The 21,364-nt window shown below is 30.7% G+C and overlaps 1 protein-coding gene and 1 long non-coding RNA gene across 3 annotated transcripts in view; one reads left to right on the top strand and one right to left on the bottom strand.

Annotated features, from left to right (window-relative positions):
* Cdh19 (cadherin 19) overlaps window positions 1-19,955 on the bottom strand; it is a 107,570-nt gene extending 87,615 nt beyond the window's left edge. Inside the window, exon 1 of one of the 2 annotated variants that reach the window (XM_019209216.2) lies at window positions 19,728-19,955. The gene's annotated coding sequence lies outside the window, so the exon portion shown is untranslated. The remainder of the gene's footprint in view (window positions 1-19,727) is intronic. The other variant, XM_010635437.3, reaches the window with a different exon arrangement.
* The window catches only part of LOC117283760, a 12,053-nt gene continuing 5,283 nt past the window's right edge, over window positions 14,595-21,364 (top strand). The window contains exons 1-2 of the long non-coding RNA XR_004514791.1: window positions 14,595-14,872; window positions 15,562-15,616. This is a non-coding gene — a long non-coding RNA (uncharacterized LOC117283760). The remainder of the gene's footprint in view (window positions 14,873-15,561; window positions 15,617-21,364) is intronic.

The raw sequence follows: 21,364 nt of genomic DNA, 5'->3' as shown, positions 1-21,364 counted from the left end.
CACTGATATCAACTGAACTGGAAGAGAAGAACCTGAGCTGGAAAGTTTTGGATTAGCTGATTAAAGTAACACAAAAATGAAAGAATTATAGGAGCCGGGGATTTAGTTCAGTGGTTCTGCCACCTTCCTAGAAAGCACAAGGTCCCAAGTTCGATCCCTGGTACTACAAAAAAAAAAAAAAAAAAAGAATTACAATCACTATCTAGGATTAGAAGTCCTATTTGATGTAGCTGTTCCCCTGCTGGGTATCTGTCCTAAATAATTAAAAGAATCATACCACAGAGACATACGCTTATCCATGTTCATAGCACAATTTGTAATAGCTAAATCTTGGAAGCAGCCCAATTTCCCAACAACAGGAGACTAGATAAAGAAAATTTGGATTGCTTTTTATAAAATGGAATACTATTCATCTATGAAGAATGAGAAATTAGAGACATTTATAGCTAGATGGATGCACATTGAGGCTCTTAAGTGATATAAATAAAACATACATGTGCAAATGCCAAATAGTTTCTCTACTGTGAGAAACTGAAAGTGTAAATAAGGACTAAAAGGTATAATAGATAATGTGAAATAGGAAGAAAAGGGACATAGCCAGGTGTGGTGGCCCATGCCTGTAATCCCAGCACTCAGAAGGCTGAGGCAGGAGGATCTCTGTGAGTTCGAGACCAACCTGGGCTACATAGTGAGTTTCAGGTCAGTCTAAACTACACAGTGAGACCCTGTCTCAACAAACCAAAAAAAAGGGGGGGAGGAGGAAGGGGAAATAGGAGGGGTAGGGTAAAGCAAAGAAGGGGATGGAATTAATACGAGAAAATGAAAAATAATAGAAACAGTCTTTGCAGATGGGGAGGGATGGAGGGGTTGAAGTGAAAACAGAGGAATGGGGAAAAATAAGAACCAAGATTGATTATGTAAGATACAAATTTCTACCAATCAATGTCATTATGTTGTATACATTAAATACTACATAGTGAGACCCTGTCTCAACAAACCAAAAAAAAAAAAAAAGTACCAATAAAATTAATTTAAAAAGTGCTCACAAATATGCACTACATATCATAAGCATAATTAAGATCAGAGTGAATTCTTGGATAAGCATGTGTATTGAGAGCCCTAAGAAAACTCAGCACGCTTTTAGTGTAAATAAGGTTCAAATTACATAATTGATAATGTGAAATAGCAAGAAAAGGGTTATAAGAGTAGGGGAAGTGGGAAGGGTAGGGGAAAGTAAAGAAGGCAAAAGAAAAAAATATGAGAAAAGGAAAAAATGGAAACAAATTCTTTGCAAATAGGGAAGGGTGCAGGGGGTGAAAGTGAGGGCCGGGGTAGTGGGAAAAAATAAGAACCAAGATCTGTCATGTAAAGGCACAAAATTCCAATGATGAATGTAACTGTACTGTGTACCTTAAAAAGTACCAATAAACAAAAAAAAAGAAAAGAAAAACCAAAAACCAGAAAGTGCTGACCACATATTCATCATAAACATAATTAAGATCAGAGTGAATTCTTGGATAAGCATGTGTATTGAGAGCCCTAAGAAAACTCAGCACGCTTTTAGTGTAAATAAGGTTCAAATTACATAATTGATAATGTGAAATAGCAAGAAAAGGGTTATAAGAGTAGGGGAAGTGGGAAGGGTAGGGGAAAGTAAAGAAGGCAAAAGAAAAAAATATGAGAAAAGGAAAAAATGGAAACAAATTCTTTGCAAATAGGGAAGGGTGCAGGGGGTGAAAGTGAGGGCCGGGGTAGTGGGAAAAAATAAGAACCAAGATCTGTCATGTAAAGGCACAAAATTCCAATGATGAATGTAACTGTACTGTGTACCTTAAAAAGTACCAATAAACAAAAAAAAAGAAAAGAAAAACCAAAAACCAGAAAGTGCTGACCACATATTCCAAGGAACAGCAAGCACACTAGCCAAAGGTCAAGTAGATCAAAACAGACTCAGAAATTATCTTGTTGTACAGGGAGATATCTCCATCCCCACAAACTAAGAGGGGGGAAAAAAAAGAAGAAACAAAGCACAAAGAAAAGAAAAATTAGTCATTTTCATGGAATCCAAAATAGAGGAGATCATGAGGAAAAAGTAGGAGCAGAAACCTAATGAGAACATACTCAGTGTAGAAAACATATTCAGTATTTTAACTGCTTCACCCAGAAAGGATGCTTCTGTAGGGGTGCTTGAGAAAGACATCTATCTGATCAAGGTCATAGATACGCATATCTAGGAATTAAAGCACTGGTGGTAGGGGTGTCAAAATTAGAAGACAATCTCCTGACCTAAGGTCATGTGTCATTGATCACAATCCTTTCCGAGAATAGAATGCACTGGGCATGCACCGACAGTGGTGTGGGCATAGTAGCTTTTTTCAGTGAGGTCTGCCCAGTAAAGCATTTGCGTATAGTAAAGCCTGAAAAATCAAACAAAAGAAGCAAACCCCTAAACTTTTATAAAGGAAAGGTGGAGGGAGATTATTTCTTTTTTAATATTTATATTTGTACAGTAAAGATATACAATACAGTTGCATGCATCATTGGGATCTTGTACTTTTATATGGCTGGTCTTGGTTCTTCTTTTTTCCCCATTCCCCTAGCCTCCCTTTCCCCCTCCAACCTTCCCTGTTTACAAAGACTTTCTTCCTACTTTTTTTCCTTTTCTCTTATTTTTTTCTTCTCTTTTTACCTTTCCCCTACCCTCCCATTTGCCTAATACCTTTAGACCTTTTCTTCCTATTACAAAATATCAACTATACATTTTGACCCTTATTTACATTTTTAGTTTATCACGCCTACTTAAAATGCACAACTCAAAAATCAAGTCAATGGAGAAAAAATTATCTTTATTCCAAAACACTTGGGGATTCATTTTGGGGAGTAAAAATAGCCTTGATCTACACTTTACCATATACAAAGTCACAAATCATGCATAAAAACTGAGGAAAAATCTTTGTGACATCATTAATAAAGATTTATTACAAATAATTCAAAAGCACGTTTATTAAAAAGTCATAAATTAAACAAATTAGACTTTATCAAAGTAGAGAAATTCTCTTCAAAGGATACTATTTGATCTTACAGCTACTGTAGCAAATTACTATAAACTCCATGACATGCATTTATTCTTTCATTGTTCTATAGGTCAGAAGTTCAAAATGTGTTGTTTTTTCCCTGAGATGAAATCAAGATGTCATTAAGGTTATTCTGTCAGATAATTTTTAGAAGAGAATTAATTTCATCATATTTTCCAAATTTTCTAAGCTACAGTTCAATTGTATTTCAACACATGACCACAAAGCTTTCTCTGTTCCATTTGTATGTTGTTTTCTCATTGGCTTTTGTGTCATATTCCTGTCTACCTCCTCTTAGGATGACTTGTGTGACTGGATTGAGAGTCAATTTAGGTAATCTCCTTATTTTAACTGAATTTTACCTTTCACAGTAGCGGTAATGTTCATACATTCCAAGAAATAGGACTATGGTTCTTTTAGCAGTGATTATTTATTCCACCAGAAATGGCAATATGAAAAAGATATGTCACGGACTTAGAAGGAGTATTTGTAATTATATATTAAAGACCTACAGGCAAAATGTAAAGGACTTCCAAAACTTAATAAAAACCACTAAATTTTTTAAATAGCAAAACATTTGGAAAGAGATATCACAAAAGAGAATTAAATAAATACAACATCCTTTCTTTCAATGAGAAAATTAAAATTAAAGTTACAATGAGATACAATTAAATTCATACTATAATTGTATTTAAAGAGACTGACCACCCTTAGTTTTGGAGAAAGTTTAGAACAATTATATTTCTTGTATGTCTTGTGTGAATATAAAACAGTGTGGACATTTCAGAAAAGCTTGATAGTTAGACCAGTTTGAGCACACATATCTTTCCACTACTATCTATTTATATTACAGAAATACAATCATGTCTATGCACAGACATTCACATAAATATTTAAAGCTAGTATACTTACAATAGTTGAAAACTGAGACCAACTAAATACACATGAGCAAATTAAATTAATGTGTTAAAATATATGTGATCAATATGCAATATAATGATCAATATTAAAAAGATATGAAGTATTGATACAATACAAACAACAGCATCTCAAATTACTTATGCTGAATTTAAAAAGTCTGAAAAAATAGCTTGGATTGTTGTTTTTATATGTAATGGTTAACCATAATCATGATGACTTAATTCTCTTAAAATACACCCAGGGAATTATCAAAGCATAGTTCTAAGGGTTTCTGAGTGGGTCATGGAGAATCGATGTTGGATACTCTATATGCCCCTGATCCTTTCCTCTGTTGCCTTATTTCCTTGCTTTGTTTAGAAGAACTAAGCATCATTTTTCTGCTACACCCTCTGCCATGATGCTTCTCCTTGGACACAATAGACCATGGACTGAGTTCCTTGAAACTGTGAACCAGTTTATACTTTTATGTCTTTAAGTGTAGATATTGGGTATTGTGTCCTAGCAACAAGAAACTTGAATGATATACCATTTATAAATAACTCTACAAAACTGGACCAATGAAATGTGACAAAAACCAGGTTAGTATCTGAGAGGGAATGATGTTGGGAGTTAAGAGTAGTTAGAAGAAGATAACCAAGGGACATGAGGGAACTTTTGAGAATAATGGGTGACATATTATCTTTTTTGATGATTTCATGGAAGTAACGCTATGTTTAAAAAAAAAACTACTCAATTTAAGAAAATGCAGTTTAGTGTGTCTTGTTTATGATGCTAAATTTTTTGATTTATCAAAAACTTGTAGAATAAATTTAAAAGTTATTTGAGGTAGAATAGATAATATGCTTCCAATTTGTTACAATGTGCCATAAAGAATAAAATGTTTTATGTAATTTTACCAAAGAATTTGAAAGCTAATTTCCAAGTTTAATCTGTGATATAAGAACAAAACCTAAATAAAGCCAAAGGAAAGAATTAAATAAATCCAAATTTTGAGTCTTTTAAAATATTCACTACTCCCAATATGACCTGTAGAATATCAGCTCCTTGTTAAGAATGTGTATTGATCTTAGTCAGAGACACTGAAACAGAGTCTGCATCTCATCACATTACCCAGCAGGCCTAAACACTCAAGGAATTCCTAAGAGCACTGGTCTATCACAAAATTAATCTACATTATTCAAAATCTCCAAAGTTTACATAAAGATAGGCATACAAAAGATGCTGTTCTAGATTAAAATATGTTTGAGACACCAAAACTAGTGTAAAATGAGAATAATGTCTGGATTATGATTTCTTACTAACTTATTTTTATAAAATGATGAAAATAAAATGTACATAGAGTACTAGGTGGAGATGAAGATATATTGATAATTTAATTAATTGAAAAAATTTCCAGTTGTATAAAAACATGCACTTCTGTATTGTCATCATGAATACTGAAATATACTAGTTATGTAAAAAATATGATATCCAAATTTTCTTTCAAATAAAATAAGAAGATAAACAATATCATTGTAGCCAAAGCTTGATAATAATTGCTGAAAATGGGTCACAGATATGTGAGTAGTTTATTGTTTTTCACTTCTGTTCAAAATTTATATATGAAAACAAATAAAAAATAACAACAAAGTTCTATTTTAAAGCAAAATGTTGAACATTGATTTATTAAAAACACTAATACCAGCTACTGATGAAAGTATACATGAAATAGATTCACTATACAATATTCATAAAATTTAAAATTTAAACAAATACTTTGGATATAATTTAGACAAATAGTGTATTTATCAAAGTGTTAATCTATAAATTAACAGTTATATTTTACTGTATTACACCTAAATATGTGTTTGACCACTGAGAGCAAGCATAAATTGGATCAATTTGAAAAATTATTAAAAATAACAGTTAAATTAGGGCCAAATGAAAATAATTATGTGATTCTTTTCAAATTGCAAACAAACACCTATAATACTCTCTACAGTAGAGATTCTATATCATGTTATTTTAGGCATATAAAAATTCACCTCCAAAGTTTTTTTTATGGGAATTAACATAATAGTAGAAAGTGAAACTGCTTTAAAAACTGAAGTCTATACACATCACGTTTCTCTTCCTCTAAAATAACCTAAAATAAATAGGTCAAATAATAAACCTCATTATATATGAGTGGCATATTTCTATATGATATATATTTTTCAGATTGATTTAATAGTTGATGTATTTAACAACTAAATCAAAAATTACAAGTTACACTAACATCACTTCACTTCAGAATTCTGAATTTTATCAAAGAGGAATGAAAACCCTTTCATTTGAAGCTTTTAATCTCTCTCTCTCTCTCTCTCTCTCTCTCTCTCTCTATATATATGAAATATTGTGGCTTTACTTATACTCTTCTATTAACTTTGTACAATAGACATACACTTAAGGGGAAGGAAAAAGCTTTTTCAAATACTAGTCCACTTCTGAGTGAAAACTGATGGCAGCTGTCAACAGTGCTAGGATGAGAAACACTGCAGTCTGAGTCTAGGCAAAGAAGGAAAAATGCTAACAAAATAGACGTCTCTGAAACAAACCTGGGAGAAACAAGCAGTGGCATTTCTACCCCATATTTGTAATTCTGGTTATATTTTCTAATTAGGTGAATACTTGAATAAAAACCTCTATAAACTTTCAATGTGAAAAATAAATGTTAATATTGTCTCATGTTAGTGTTGTTAAATATATTATGTTATTTCTGGTGTCTAGACATATTCATACATTTTGTTAATTTGTGTACATTAATGTGTAGTACATTTTAAATTAAAATTAATAAACAAATCAAAATTATATTGGTATGACACTATTATATAATATAGTGAATTAATATTAAAATAATATTATAATCAACATGTTAGCTGCAAGTAGAGCTATATGATTTTAGTACTGAAAGTCTAATCTAGTGTATTATATCAAACAGGAAAGGATTTGAATCCAAAAAATTTATGTGACCTGCCAAATATCAAATATTTATTTATAAGTAGAACTATGAGTAAAAACCATATCTGTGCCGCACTCAATGGAAATACAGAGATATTTGCTAACATTGTGACATATGTCATTGATATCTCAAGTTGTTTACTTTGAAAAAGATACGTAAACTGCATTTTAATATTTGGACCATTCCTGAAATTAGACATACTAAAATATTTTCTATTATCTTCTTTGAAGCCACATTTTCCCTTTGTTCTAAAGTTTTCAAGCCTCCCCCTCTCAAAAAACGAGAAAATATAAATCAGCATGATGGATTTGGTGTCTGTGTGAGGGAAGATAACTTTTGAAGCTGGGGAAAGTGGATGAGATAAATATAGAAACCTAATCCCATTTGTGATCTTTTAAAAATCCAGGGAAATGTAGCAGCCTCATAGAGTGACACTACACATAAAGACTTTGAAATGGCTTTTTGAGACTCACTGGGAGGAAATACAGAAAGAAATGTGTATGGAAATACATTGAATTCATAAGTGAGAAGGAAGCAATATTCTGGGCCAAAAATTGTAATAAACTGTGTAGCAACACTTTCCCCAAGAACATTCACTCCACATAATTAGAATGTGAATGATCTTTCTATGTCCCACTTTTAAACTCTCATGAAAGCATATATTTTGCAATTTTACTTTCACAAAAGTGTCCTTTCTTACAGCTAAAGCAACAGAGAGCCATTTTAGTTCTGCTACCCTCCTTGAAACTGCACAGCTTTTGCTTTCGATTTTTGTGCTCTGTCATAAGCTACTTAGCGACTCGTGCCCTTGCCTCCCCACACTGGGTATTGTGAAGTGGATTAATGTATTTGTCGCATTGCCAATGTTCTAACTGAATGTGGAAAGTATTCTAGAATTAAAAGATGCCAGTTGATAAAATACAAAGTCTCAAATTTAAAGAATTCATTATTCCACTTTTTCTACTCTTCTACAAGCTACCAAACATTTATTTCTCAATATTCTAAACCTGTTCATTTGAAGAAGATACACAAAATTGGACTCACAGTTGAAAAAGAAACACGTGAATAAACACATTCAAAATTTCATATTATCAGAGCATATTAACACATATTGGGTGCTGCAAAGTCACGTTGTTAAAATAAGTAAAGAATTAATATTTTTAAATGATTATTTTATTCTAAGAAAAAAATATACTAAATAAATGCAGAGATGAAAACCTACAGGTTTATGCCCCAAAATGTAGATAGAAATCATTTCTGAACTGAGGAAGTATAAAGTGATTAAAATTTTCCATATTTATATTTGGATATTTTAATAGTTATTCAACCAATGATTGAATGTACATTATTTCATAATAAAATTATGTATAGAAGTACAGGTTATTTAGCACCAAAGTGAGGGTCAAGACAGTCACTCTCTTCTGATCTTGGAGTTATTCTACAGCTTTGTTGAAATGAAGTATTTTTCTAAAGGCAGCTTGGGAAAATTAAGGGCAACATACAAAGAGCTTGAATGATTGGACAGCTAAAACATTCTTTTTCACTAATAGTTGAGTGAATGTAGACAATGGTTTCACAGATAACTACTTAAAAAGATAATGGTAGTTCTTATTCCATAGAATTTGATATTAGTGACAGAGTTGCTGCACTCAGAATTTGCTTCACACAAATTATGTAGTACGTTAAATGTACTCAACAAACTATTGATAGGTGAGTCATAAATTCTAGTAATATCCGTAGTCCTCAACTTTGACATATTTTGCTACTTTTATCTATGCAAACACACAAATACAAGCAAAATCATTATAAATGACTACTATAAATATAGTTTAGGAAACTTGAATGTCACTATTCATTTTCTAAGCATGGTTAAGTGATTATAACAAATAAACATTGTCATGCTTGAAGCAACACATGATATCCCACAGACGTATATGAGCTGAAAACGATCCCACTGTGACTCAGTACAATTATGTTTTCAAAGAAGACTAATTATGACTTTAGGGATGAAAAATATTACAATCTATACACTTACACTGTTTGAAAATGAATCTAATTAGAAACTGCCTTTTCAATGACCTCTTCTTGGTTATATAAAGATAATTATTCCATCTGTGAAAACTTATAAAAATATAATACTTTCTGGAAGGCTTTTGGAAAACTGAAATGCTAAGTGCTACTAAGCCTAGCTTCTCATAGAGAAAGCAGATGGCAATTAATGTAATGGTTCCATGTTTAGAAAGCTATTGAATCGGTTTGGCCAAAAGGATGTAGCATAAGACTTATAATTTGCTATGATAAGGGAGTTCCAAAGCTTTCATTTAAAAAACTAAGGAAAACATTAAAAGTTCTACACTAAAAATAAAATAAAAAGATTATCTTTATTAATTTGAAGAAGCACATTTTACATCTTTATTGGGATCCAGATGTGTGAAACAACCAAGTGCTGTTTGGCCTCATGTGAATTAAAGAATTAATTGGGACTTTGGGGGTCATGAATAGTAATATTATTATAGACAGAATCTTAACCCTTCTGTCTTACAATGTGGGGTTTATTTCTTAAGTATAGGCTATGAAGTGTCTAGCTGCAGCCATGTGTGTTTCATATGCATGTCTATGATACCTGACAGGGAAGCAACTTGGATGTCCTAGTGGTAGATTTCAGACATTTCTAGGTCAGACATTTTTAAAAATAAAAGCATAACTACAATACTTATATCAAAAAGATACTCTACATTTGATGTGAATGTACTTTAAACCTTGCCTGCATACTTAGAGAAGCCAGTATATTAACACTAGAAAAACTTTAGACAAACATAACTATCTTTTGACTGATTTGGTTGAAATATCTATGGGATCTGTATTATCTATTGTCCTATTTCTTATTTTGATATGAACCTTTATATATAATTTCCATTTATTTTTATTCTATACTATGACTTGTTACATAAATTGCATTAGCATATTAATTTTCAATGAAATAGTATGAATTGTCTAATCAGTATATAGAATCACGGGGAACTTCAGGACATTGACATTGTTGTTCGGTTTCACCTATTAAGAACCCTGTATCCAAGACTATATAACAACCCTGATAAAGTGTTGGCCTGTCTCAGCACTCACTAAGCCCAGTCTTCAGAAAGGGATAATGTAAAAAAATGATAATGGAAGCAATGACAAAATTTAATGACCAATCAGATGTCAAAAGAGGTTCCCTATGTAAGGAGTGTCAAATGGAAATTTCAAATACAATGAAGTTAAGACACTTTCAAAAATTTTAAGTATAGAAGCTAAGAAGGTGTTAATTATCGGATGCCAAAAGTGAACTGATACTGTATTGTTACCATGATATTTTTCGATTCAACTCTGTCGTTCTAAGAAAACCTTAGTTTCATTTATGTAAGATTTCATAAACCGTCCTTAAACCTTTGAATGATTAGTCTGCTGATGGTTGACTGGGATAAAAAGCAAAGGAGTACAAAAGCACAAAAAATTTTTGTGGCAAAAAATTGTATATGAATATCTCTCATAATGACTTATACTACTTGTTTTGCTGGTGAACAATAAATATAATGTCCGTCACTTTAGAAATAAAGCATTTAAAGACCTATGAGTAATTCTGTTTTTATTTTCAATTTTGGCAAACAAGTGCTATGGTTGTAAGATAGTAAAACCTCCACCAAGTTTGTGTTATTGAGTGTGATAAATGTGTCATCTTATGCCCTGATCCAAACTAAATATTTGTGCTATGGGGTAATTGAGAACTGAGAAGTTAATTAGTTATAGTCATATAGGCTAGCACTCTGACTAATAAACCAACTCTATCCACAACTAATAAAACAAACTCAATTCATAAAAGGTAGTTCATGTAAACTTATGTTAACTACCTTGTGTATCAATAGAATAGTAATTATTATCTCTGATTCATATGAGAAAAAGATCAAAATGATCATGAAAGAAAAATAATAATGTTGACAAGCTACAGATAATAGCTGAAATAGAAAAAATTGTCAAATTTATGGTACAGATAAAAATACCTAACTTTAAAAAATATAAGAAGCTGTCTATGGTCAGAGCTTGGGGAAAGTGTCTGTGCACATTAATTTCAAAAAGATTATTTTATTTAGCATTTAAGATTAAGATAAATTAATAAGAGTAAGTATGCCACAAATCTTGATAATATACTTGATTCTTCTTTTTTGTATGTCAAGGTTTGGTTTCTCTTGATCCATTCACCTATTATTTTTCTAGAACTTTTCTCTACAATTTTACATACTATGAAACTTCATTATTTTTTAGACAAATACTTAGAAAATTTCATCTTCTTTTATTTTACCCTGTCATATCCCTACTTGTCTGGTACATCCAGATTAGACTACATTTTGGGGGTGTTTAATAGAGAATATTTTACAAGTGTGCACATATATAACCCATGAAGAACAGCTTTGGGTATACCATTAAAATAACACACTTATAAGAATTTTTTTTCTAAGTTATGTAAATAAGTTGCCTTGAAAATAACCAATTTTAGATTTTTTTTCCTGAAGTGCTTGATTGCTTTCTTCCCCAGGTAATAATGTGAAACATCTTTTATCCTTTAGACACATACTTTGCCATTCTTAGTTTTTTCTTTCATACTTTATCATTTATTCATAAATATGTCATCACTAGTACATTTACTGTTCTTATGAGGTGGCAAGCAGAAAATAATTTTTTTAGTTTTTTTTTTGCTTGTGATATTAAATAATAGCACTTAATAATTGAAAATAATGCCCATGGAAAATGAATTATAAAAAAGTCAAAAGACAGTTTAGGAGAGAAAATATACTGAGATATGAACCTAAAATTAAAACTAAAATACACTTTTGGAGTGTATTATTGGCAATTATAATATTCTCAAAATTACTATGGTAATATAAATACATGAAGAATTATTCATTGTTATCTACTGTATAAAAGATTGCAGCACTCAGTGAAGATTAATAACTTGAAGGATTAATATTTTGTATATACAGAATAGTTAAACATGAGCTTTGAAAAAATTGTAATTCTGTGTGAAATTTAGCGCTTATTATTCAAATTTGCAGCATATTTAAATATTGCTCACAATAGGTATAAAATTTTTCATAGCTAAAAATTTTACTAAATGTTAATGTTCACTTTTTATAAACAGCACATATGTACCTCAATCTCCAAATTACTATGCACTTACTCTGGATATAAAGAAACTTGTTTTCATAGTTGATTTAAAGCATTTACTTCATAGATATTTATATATAAAATGTATTCATCATTTTAAAACCTAAATAAGCAGTGAATTATACAGAGTCTTACTTAAATTGTGTATTTAAGCAGTGATTTAAGCACATACATTGATATATGTAGACCCAGAACTTTCTTTTTGACTGATCTATATAAATTTGAGTTTATATAGTCAACTACTGTTGAGGGAGCTGTATTGTTGTTGATGAAACTGATCAATTAGAATGTAAGTTTGATTTATTTTTACTAATTATTTAAAACAGATTTGAAAATTATGTACAATTGTTTATGCTTCTTCCAGCAACATATACATTTCAGTTTTTCATAGCATTACTGACACGTTATAAATACCACATTTTCTAAAGTGAGAATTAAGTACATTAATTATGAGTTTTAAATTTAATTTTATATCCCTATTTGGTGAATATAAACATCTTTTCATAATTATTATCATTAAAATATATTTAGAGACTATACAATGTGTAATTTCCAGGTCCTGTCATATACAGAAACATTCTGTTACCTCTTATTTATACTAGCATTAATTTACCATGTCTACATAAATTGATTGAGGAATTTTACAGCTTTGATTATTGTGTTTTGCTTTGTAACAATGAAGGACTTATCTGTTAGTTGATACCAAATAGATTGTATCTTTATAATAATTGGATCTAATTCCATTTGCTTTTTTGTTAACGGGATTAATCAAACTTGCATAGAACACAAAAGTGTCTAAACAAATAAGAACATTGTATTTCAAAGTGTGTGAATGCATGTGTGTCTGTGTGAGTGTGCATAAACTCACATAATTTGAAGAATTGAATATATGCCAAAATGCCCTTTAACCACTGATTTGGAAATTTAGCATTCACCTTGTGCTTTTTTGATTGTCAGTGTTGTCTTAATGAATTAAAAGATTTTCCTGTAGTGTAAGTAGAACCAACAAATCCTGATTTCCACTTCTAATGATAATTACAAAAAGGTTTAGGTAAATGAAATCTATAAATAGAGGTTGATGAATAAGGTTATGATTGATGCACCTTGGGAAAAGTCAATATTAATGATTCATGCATTAACAAATCATGGCAATTTGACAAAGCCATCATTTACTATTTATGTACAAAGTAAGTATTTCATGATCATAGAATTGTGCAGATTGAGATTTTTTCCTCATACATTGTTTTAGATAATTAACCATTTAATCATGTTTCATACCTGACAAATTGAGCTTTTATACAACTAAAGAAACATAGGAAAATGCAATGATCAATCTTGATTGTCAACCTGATTGACTTGAGAGATGCCTAGATTAGAAATCACACTTCTGTTTTTTTCTGGGTAAGTCATGAGGGTGTGATCTATGACACGTATTTCCTGTACTCTGCTTTCTGACTTCCATCAATTAAACAGTTTTGCTTCAGCATGCTTTCTCCCATGATATAATCTATCTTGGACCCAGTTGTCTATAAACAGAACTCTCTGAATGTGAGCCAAATAAATCTCTCTTTTCTAAAGCTTCAAGTATCAGGGGTTTTTTCCTCCTTGCAAATGGAAAACTGTACAGTACAGTAATCTGTACAAGAGGGCCTGAGTAATACCTGTGACTGTACCTGATCATGCTGTTCAGAAGTCTTTAGGCTGCTTGGCTGAAGTTTGGAAATATTTGGAGAAGCACGTTTGATAAAGCCTAAAATATTGTAAGCAAAGCCTGATGGATGATTTTGGTCTAAGCTAAGATGACAAGAATGCTAATGGGTCTCTGAACAGTATGTATCATATCCTTGAAGGTGTCATATGAATATATATATTCATATATATATTCACATATATATTCACATATATATTCACATATATATTCATATATATATGAATATATATATATGTGAACTGGAGTAGAGGCCAGACATATCACACTCTGGTAAGAAATTAACATATGTAAAGTTAGGGTTAATGAAAGTGTACTTGCTGAAGAGACAAGTGCTATTAAAAAGAAACTATTTGAATTAAAAAAGAAGGAAGATGTCTAGAGGCCATTTGAGAAATCATTAAGACCACGCCCATGCCTATCTTAGGGGTATACAACTATAAACTTTCATTTAAGAAGAGTGCTCCTGGGCCCCCATCTCAAGAAAGAATGACTAGGGACATGGTTCTCAGTATTCATTTCACAGTACTCATCCATCCATACATTCAGAGGCTGCAGCAGCCATGGTATAAAAAAACATGAGTACTGTTTATGTTGACTTTGGCATCGTATTATGAAGGCTTTGGCACCATCTTTGTGATGGTGCTTTCATAAAATGCAGAACGCAAGTATTGTGAGGTCATAGAGACTTCCAGCCACATTTCAAAGGGAGGCCGGGAATATCAGGAAAAGTTGTATGACAAGGTTGGAGGACATGCCAGAAACACATGGGAGAGCTATGTGTGAAGTGCTAAGACTGTGATCATGGCTTCAGTGGATGCTCCAGGAACTTGCAAGGACAGGAATATGGGGCAGATGCAGAAGAAAGCTGCAGTCCGCCAGCCCATGAGACGGCTATGTATTCTCCAAATGGCAAGGTCATGCAGTGGAGCTGCCCAAGCCCTTTGGAGTTCACAGCTCACCATTACAGGCTCAGATGCCAGACTTAAGGTCAGGGAGTTCAATGTTTACTTTCTTTTGTTTTGGTCATCTTGTTGTCTGATTCATTTTCACCACTTATTGCTATCTTCTGGAAAGCAAATGCTTAACTTGTACATTTTTATCTTTGGAATATGTAATTTACTTTTTGAATTGTATTACAAGTGTTGACAGCTTTAAGTTTGTCATGAGTATTAGAGGAGGTTTTATACTTGGAGTTTTGAGCAATGCTACAACGGTTAAGACTTTGGGGGAAGAATTAGCACATTTTAAGGTGTACACAAGAGAGTTATGTTAGGTAGAATTATGTTAGGCATAATATATTATGTTAGGCAGAATTATGATCTGTTATTTCCTTAATGTGGAGATTAAGCATCATTAACAATGTGCTAGGTGTCAAGCTGACAAAGGCGGATTGTCTTTGATTGTCAACTTGATTGTCATGAAAGATGCTTAGATTAGTAAAATTAATTGCTGGATGGGTCAGGTAATTTAACACTGAGATCAGGTCCCTGGCTCTCTGACTCTTTATTTCTATACTAGCGTTTTGCATCCATAATATTTGCTATTTAATAAATTATATAATGAATTTTACTCAAATTAAAGTTCCAAAGAATAAGATGGTATATAAACATAAATTAAATTTCTCTTGTTTACTCACAATGCAATTAATAACCAGGTGTCCTCCCTATTTAACACAGAGAGGACTTCGAAGATTAACCTACAAATTGAAGTAGAAGGGGACTATTTCTCCAGGTCTGTGTCTTCACTTTATCCTCCCTGTGGTTCATCATTTTCTTTCTTAGTGAGGCTGAGTTTCATGAAACTTCAGATCACCTTTTCCTTTCAAACTATGATTATTTAGCAATAACTTTCTAGTTACCAAATTATAGCTAGATGCTTGGCATAAAGATGCAGAGTGAGAAATAAGATCACAGACAAATTCATGTCAGGAGATAAAGAATTACATCAAACTCTAACTCTTGACACTTTTCTTAAGTTATTTATTCATTATCAGTCAAAAGAACCAATACAATTGTTGATGAGCTAAAGAGAAATTTTAGGAGTGAGTCTCAGAAATAGTGGAAAAGTGACTGAAAGTATAAAAAAAAAGAAAGAAAAGAATTTGCCAATGAATCATTCAAAGCAGTTGCTCTTTGAAAAAAAATGAAGATGGGAAATAATAGCACTTGTGATTTTGAAGCTAATGAGCACTTTTTCACACAAAAGTACAGTCTTTGAAAGATGGTTTTTATGACAATGAAATAGAAGTAACAAATATATTGCTGCAAAGAAAATGATATTACTGAAGTAAACACTTGCTAAAATTATTATGATTATAACAACATGGATGAAGATAAAAATAATGAGATAAATGTTATGATTTCTTTGATTCTCCATGTTTTAATAATACATTCAAATTTATATCATCATTTTAAGATAAATAATATTGAGATAATTACTAGATTAATTGCAATCATAAATGAATTCACAGCTTATAATTATGATATAAAATTTGGAAATAAAATCATAATAAAAATTTTGACCCCAAAATGATATAGACATTTCAAATAAAATTTGAAATTATTTATATATATAGATAAATCCATATACATATATAAATTTAGGTGTGTGTGTCTATACACATATTCTTTTTCATCAACAGGAGAATTTGAAGTCAATTTTTTATTTAAGCATTGGTTAGAACAAAATATATATAAAGAAAACTCAATATATTATATATCAACAAAGGCAGAAACATGCTATTTAGAAAGAAAAGATAAATGTATATCCAATGGTAAATGATATTATAGTTGTTTTCCTTGTCCTCAAAATTACAAACTAAGAATTATATTTTATACAACCACAAGAGCAATTTCAAGCATTGTCAATAAGTATTTGCTTACTGAGAAACAATAATACTCTGTTCAAATTCAAACAAAAATGTGTCTATATCTGTTTCTTCTTATATGCTTACTTTTCTACTTATAAGTCTTCTTTGTCTGTATATTTGGTTGTATTATCTTCTTATCAGAGAATCTCATAGCTTCACTAGAAATTTGTAAGAATAAAATAGCAAAACCTTTGAAACAATTTATCTGTAATGTGACTTAAAGGAAGAAAAATGTTGACAAGCTCGTTTATTGTGATTTATGTAAAATCTGCTGATTGCCAAAGGAATGACGTTTCTGAATTTTGCACAAAAAAGAAAATTACCTAGGTTATTTTAAGGTATGATGGATGTGCTAAAGTTATTCCCACTTCAAAATACTACCTTGCAAATCTACAAAATTTATCATTCATCTGTTTGGATTTCAGACAAAGATAAAATATCAGTGCATTTATAGCGTATGTTAATAAGTCAGTGCTAAAATAGCACTTCAAATTTGATTTGATATGCCAAAGTAGGGTTTCTGAAAAATATATTTTTTCTTTAATATTAAAACAAGCTTTGAAAATTTGGGAAGCAATTGTGAGTAATTAATGTGCTAAATTTGGACAAAAATATTCATGAATTACTAATTGTAGAACATTGTTCAAAGTGAGACCAGTATCCTCCTGATGATTAACATCTTCAGAGGGGTATGCATCATTTGAAAAAGAAATTGACATGTTATAAGTTTTGGAAAACGGTTTTAGAACATTTTTCTGATTCTCTCTGTTGAGTGGTAGTGATATTGGTTTACAGATTCTCTGAGGTTTGCCTTTGTGTTAGTGTCAAACAATGTTTTAGTTGATTTGGAAAAGGGACCAGAGTTAACAAAATTTCGAGCTATCATAAACAAAAAAGTTTCTGAGATTATTATTAGACTCTATAATTACTACAAACTCAATCTATTATGCCAAACTGAAAGTACAGATGTTAGAACATAATGTACAGTAAAGGAAATTGTCATGGCAGCAAAATACACAAGCTCTGTTTCCTCCATTTGATAGCAGGATTGTCAAACAATATGATAGTAGCTAAAAATACTAGTGAAAATACAGTATATAAGAAAACAGATGTACTATTTTGAAAAGTGTAATACATTTATTCCTATTTCATTCTCACTCAAAATTATGTTAAGTGCTGTTACTTAATGTTATAAACACAAAAATATTTAAAATATATACATACTAAGATCATGAGTTGCAAAGATAGTATCAATTTATACTTACTTATAAATTATCATTATAAATTATAGGCAGTAGCATGATAAGAAGTACCTGAGATGAATCTTATTTCTTAAGAATGTATAGAAAAAGCTTATGCATATAATTTTTTCACTTATTTAGTATCTAAAATTTATTTTTAAATGACTAATAATAGTGTAAAATTCTATACATTAATGTATTGAATACTGTAAATATGATACAAAAATATCTATGTAATATAATATTTAAACTAGGCTACATAAGTGTGTCACACACACACACACACACACACATATATATATAATCTTCCCCAAATATTACTTATGATGAATCTTTGTATGGATATGTGTGTGTTTGTGTCAGCACATGCAAATATTTTTAAGAGGGCACAAATTTTAAAAATTACTCAAGAGATTTCTAAATTATATAGACTATTTAAAATTTTTAACAATATTAGATTTTAATTTTTAAATAGTTTTTCATTTTAAAAACAAGTATTTTCACTATCACATTGAATAACCAAAATATTTAAATCATGTTGAACATTAGTATTTCAATTTGAAAATTAGCAAGTATCTGTACTTGAGACAATTAAAAATATTTGAAGAATTTAAAGCAAAGCATATAATTTCAATATCAATATATTACATAATATTTAGTTAATAATATAGCTATATCCAATATCTAAATAGATTATTATCACAAAAGTTGTACTGTTTTATTTCAATGAATTTTTCCTTGCAAAAAAATTAACATTTAGAGCAAAAGCATTAAACTACCTGAAAAAAATATTTTGTTGAACAGTTCATGTGATGTTTTATATTATTTTTAAATTCTTTTAACAAACGTCTTGTGATATTGTATTAAATATAATATGAAAATTAAAATTAATTGTACTAAATTAAAATTGATGCATAAATATCTTTTATTTTCTTTATTTATTGTAGTCTATTGTTTATGCTTAATTCTTCCTTTAATTATATAGTTGACATGCATTATAAATATGTATTCATAGATCAGTGTGCATTTATATTCATGATAATGCTCAATGTTTTGATGGTACTGTTTTATAATTATTACAGCATTCTTAATTACTGAAACTTTTTAGTTAAGGACTTTAAAGAAGAATAGAACATTTGACAGCAATAAAAATAGGCAAAGAAAAATAGCTACATGTTCATTTTGTTAAATTTGTCTTTGAAGAAACACATAGTTGTTATTAAAATATGAGGACAGGGGTAAGGGGAAAAATGAGAATCAAGACTTGTCATGTAGAAGTACAAGATCCCAGGAATGAATGTAACTGTACTGTATCCCTAAAATGTACCAATAACCTCAATTAAAGTTGAAAAAAATATCATAATTTGAAGGTATTCTTCATAATACTTGATAGTATGAATACAAATACATGACACAAAAATAAAATCCTGGAGAAAGAAAAATGTACAGCAGCTATTGATTCATCCAAGATTCATCATTCATTCAATCAAGCTATAGATTCATCCAAGGTTCATACCTTAAAATATGAACAACTTTACAAGTTTTTTCTATCCCTTAACCAGCATTGTAGCAATGAAGATTTTTCTTTCACATATTTGTTTTAGAAAAAATTCAGTGTATATGTCATGGTTTCAAATTTGTTTAGAAACATCTTCTGATGTACAAAATAGCAACAGTTATCAAAGCACTTTTAAGGCATATCTAGTTAATGCACTAAAGATCACAGTCTTACCTGAAGAACTTCAAATTCCAGGACTTTGGAGGAAAGTAAAATTCAAACTTCTTGTTAGACATATGAGGAATAGTAGGAAAGATTGCACTTAATTGGCTCAGAGGCTCCTTAGCAAAATTTCGACATGCCACATTTCTCTGAGTTACAGACATTGTGCTTTCAGTGCCACGACAATGTCAGCATGTCACTGCTAATTCAGTGCTATTTTGGGATCTCTGAATACAGCCTTGAACACTGAGCCTTTTGTGGGAAATATCATAAGGGCACTCTGATATTCGTCCATAATCTCAAATTAAAATGCAGGCGGCTAAGCAAGTAGTATGAATTGATTATCTTTTTATTTTTTTATTTTTTTATTTTTTATTTTTTTCTAGTAACAAGCAGCAAAAGAAAATAAAGTACTTATTAGCCTGGGATGACAAAGAGGGAATTCAACTTAAGAGAATTCTGCAAGTGGAAAGAGCATGCACCCCGCTTGGGGGTTAGCCCACGAAACAAATGATCAATTTAAAGTAGGCACAGAAGTTACTAAAAGGAAAAAAGATTTTCCATTGTTTGTCTGGAACTTCTGACTGGTTCTTATTCAGTCAGTTACTAAGGATTCATGGAAATTATGTAATGAGAGGGCAATGTCTAAATGATAATAAATTCTCATTATCCTTGGTGTATTTATTAAAGATGTTTATTATTGTACTCCTACTCATAATTTGATTTTGTTATGAAGCAGTTTCTTTTTTATAAAATACATACACTTTTCTCTGTACTATTTATTCCAGCTATTTTTAGCTAAAAGATTTTTTAATCAAATAGTTTTTAAAGTACTGTAAACATTGTCTTATGCTGCCTTTTATGCCTATAAATCCATATTTTAAGGCTTACATATGCAATTATTGTAAGGAGACAGACTCTAATTTCAGAAGTACACTTGAATCCTGCAAAATGGGATTATTCCATTTGGTTTTATCATACAAGGGAAGAATAGTAGGTAAAGGAAGAAATTACAACTTGTAAAAATTTTTTAAATTTTTGGTGTCTCAATTATGTTGTATTTTTTTCTTAGTTCATAACATAAAAATTTTTTCACTTAGTGTTTGAAAAAAAAATCTGGTGCCCCTGAAACATGAAGCAAAACCAAAGAAAAATAAATTGTGTCCTTTAACATCTTGAATGGAGTTCTATTTAATGAATCTATTTATTATTTACTCACTTTTTATCCCAAAATTTTATGGGCTGGTACATTTTCTTTAAATTATGCATAGTACTGAAATACCAATATCTAATTCATGCACTTTGGTATGTATTTTTGCAGTCACATCAGTCCAAAAGATAGATAGATAGATAGATAGATAGATAGATAGATAGATAGACAGACAGACAGAGGCATTTGCCAAAAAAGTGTAAAGTGTATATACACTTCAGGAGACATGTATGTGCTTCATTCTCAGTGACCAAGTTTGTCCACGCAGCAGTTTGCCATACCACTAAATGTCTGGAAGCTAATGGCCACAACTCTGAGCTCTCCTTGTAATTGTAGAGACCAAAGATGGCTTGTATTAATCTCATGATATCTCAATAAATTTCTTACTAAAATATTTGTACAAGGTTTTCTTTTCCTGATGTGTGTATAATTTTGGCAT

This window comes from Fukomys damarensis, unplaced genomic scaffold (genome assembly GCF_012274545.1).
Source record: "Fukomys damarensis isolate Sample0158 unplaced genomic scaffold, DMR_v1.0_HiC HiC_scaffold_30, whole genome shotgun sequence".
Taxonomy (NCBI): Eukaryota; Metazoa; Chordata; class Mammalia; order Rodentia; family Bathyergidae; genus Fukomys; species Fukomys damarensis.
Note: the sequence above shows the minus strand (reverse complement) of the source record. Positions and strands in the feature narration are given on the sequence as shown.